The sequence below is a fragment of the Megalobrama amblycephala genome, unplaced genomic scaffold (genome assembly GCF_018812025.1).
Source record: "Megalobrama amblycephala isolate DHTTF-2021 unplaced genomic scaffold, ASM1881202v1 scaffold478, whole genome shotgun sequence".
NCBI lineage: Eukaryota > Metazoa > Chordata > Actinopteri > Cypriniformes > Xenocyprididae > Megalobrama > Megalobrama amblycephala.
In genome coordinates this window covers 1-2,746 of record NW_025953400.1, presented here as the reverse complement: position 1 = coordinate 2,746, position 2,746 = coordinate 1, and the positions used below count along the sequence as shown (strand labels likewise).

At 33.3% G+C, this 2,746-nt stretch overlaps 1 long non-coding RNA gene across 1 annotated transcript; it reads left to right on the top strand.

The window, feature by feature from the left end:
- Window positions 1-279: 279 nt before the first annotated feature.
- On the top strand, window positions 280-2,737 carry LOC125261746. The gene is made up of 5 exons (XR_007183424.1): window positions 280-434; window positions 718-807; window positions 949-1,023; window positions 1,846-2,203; window positions 2,454-2,737. It is a non-coding gene; the product is annotated as an uncharacterized LOC125261746 (long non-coding RNA).
- The last annotated feature ends 9 nt before the right edge of the window (window positions 2,738-2,746 follow it).

The following is a 2,746-nucleotide window of genomic DNA, read 5'->3' as shown; positions in this document are numbered from 1 at the left end:
CTTAGCAATAATTTTATAATAAATCTTTCTAGGTCTGTTCATGATGAACTAGGACGTCATAAAAGGCAGAAATCTTTGATCTACCCAGTGCATTTTTACAATAAATTGAAAAACAGGTAGGAGTTACTGATATGTTAAGAAAGATCATTAAATTCATAAAAAGGATCATTTAATTAATTTGAATTACACTGCAAGTTTATCTTTATATATGTTTGTAGATTATCATGCTACAGTATCTAGCATTGCATGGGCTTTGAAGAAGCCATGTACTGTCATAGTTATATATTGAATCGTATTATTTAAAAAATTCTGTAACCATATGATTTATCATGTCATCTATGCAATTGTAGTGGATTTTCAGGTGTCATCAACTGGACAAAACATGAGGACATTTTTCGAAAGGACTATCTTTTGATAGTCGAGAATGTTCTTGGGTGAGAACTTTACATTATTTGCTGGTTGTTATGACTTATTACACAGCTAAGATATGACTGGTCAGGCGCACCTTCTTGCAGTCTGTTGATTCTTAGTAACAACACCTGTTGGGGTTTATTATGCAATAACCAGTTGAATGTACTTTTCATATTACATATTACATGTCCATATAAATGTTTATAATAAAGGAAGTGATTGTGCCCCTTAAAATAGTAGCACTGTGTATGGCATATGCAATTATCAAAACTTAACTTACTTATATTGTCTATTCATGTTTTTCAGAAACCACTGGAGACTCATGATTGTGTACTTCCCTGGAAACGAAGAAGTGGAACATATCAAAAGGGGGCGAAAACTGGTGCAATCAAGGAGGTAGATATGTATGTTACATTGGGGTAATTACATTCGGTACTATTGCCCCTACTATGGAATAATGCTGCTACTTTTAATCATTTACCTAACATTTATAATATTCAATTTCTCAGTGTTTAATCAGTTGTGTTGTACATTTAGGCCTTGCATTTTAATGCTAGACTCCCAATCTGGGCAAGTGAGTGACAGCATGGATGTGTTTCAAAACATTCGAAGGTTGGTTCTGTTTTATTTTTATGTAAACACAGCTCAAAATCCTAACATTTTTTTTTTTTTTTTTTTTACTCATTTTGTTTTAAACATGCATGCCTTTCTTCTATGGAACACAAAGGAGGAATTTTAAATGATTACATGGGATTAGTCATGACTATAACAGTGACAATTATAAGTATGTTGGCTTTTGAACTCCATATAGCATGTAAAAGGACCACAGGATTAGTTATGATGAAAAGTTGCAAAGTAGTAGTCATTACCCATTTATTGTATATCAAGTCTTCTTAAACCATACATTAAATTTGTAACAGTAAGAGATCAAATTGAATTATAATTTTACTATCAGCAACCTTGAAAAGTCGATAATGATCAGTAAACAATAATCTTAGTTTCCTAGCTGTCCTGTTAATTTTATAAAGTAACAGCTGTCCTGTTAAAGTGATAAAAAGTGCCGTCTGTTTGGCAAAACAAAGAATTAGAGTGTGGTCCACAGACACTTTTATTACAGTCTAAGGCTGTCACAGAGATAGATGTAATTTCAGGACTGTTCATTCTCTATTATAAAGCTTGAAATAATTAAGCTTTATAATGACAATTGCCATTGACTGAGAAGGACAATCTTCAAAGATGACAATGTTCTCATGTTGTGTTCGGCAGAAGAAACTCATTTAAAGTTCATGAGGGTGATTAAATGATTGATAAAGGATATATTTTTTATTTTAGGGCGAGCTATCCCTTTAAGATATGAGTAAGCGTAATGTTGCAAAACCAGGACAAGAAGCTGTCATAGAGATATACATTTAATACGATTTTTTTTTCTTTCAGTTACTTAACAGAAATGTGGAAAAACACAAGAAAAACACCCCGGATATTTTCTGCAGAGTCTATGCCAGCCCTGAAATTGAGGGTACCTGAACAGCAAGGAAACACTTCTGAGTGTGGCATATTTGTATTACTAAATTTTATTATTAAATTTCTGAAGGTAAGTTCTGAAAGTAAAAAGTAAAATCATGGCACTGTGCATGTCACTAAAAGAAAACAAATGATTAATGTTTCAATTCCTTCCTCTAGGATCCTCCCAAAGAACTAATCAATGAGCTTGACTGTACATCCTGGTTTACACTGGCCGATGCATTTTCAAGGCGTGCGCAGATCAGGGACAAAATGCGAAGCAGTTTATAAGGTGTATTTTTTTTTTTTTTTTTTTATAATTTTTTTTATGAACATTACCGAATTCTTATGAAATTAATTCAGTTAAAATATCTAAAATCATGTGCCACTATTTTCTAAAATTTTAGGAAGTTATTTAAAATGCAGCATAGGGTGCACAAGCATAACATTCTGATGTTTTGATATGGCAGATGATATGTATTTAACTTGTGCTACATTAATCTTGTAATACTGGTGATTGACTGTGAGTTTTGCTTATGCAGCACAGAGAAGTGAAGCAGAGGAAAACAAAGCAGAAGAAAGAGAAAGTGAAGAAGAGCAAACAGTTAACGAGAGAGGGCAAGAGGAAAACATAGCCAAGAAAAGAAAAATAGAAGGTAGAGATGAAGAAAACATACCTGAGGAAAGAAAAGATGACAAAACAGCTCAGGGAGGAAACTATACAGTTCTGGGAAGGCTGTCAGTGCCAGGCACCAAAAGAAAATACACAGTGACTCAAGATGAACTGAAGAGGAGAATAAAGGCAGAAAACATGTCAAACAACATGTTGAGAAAC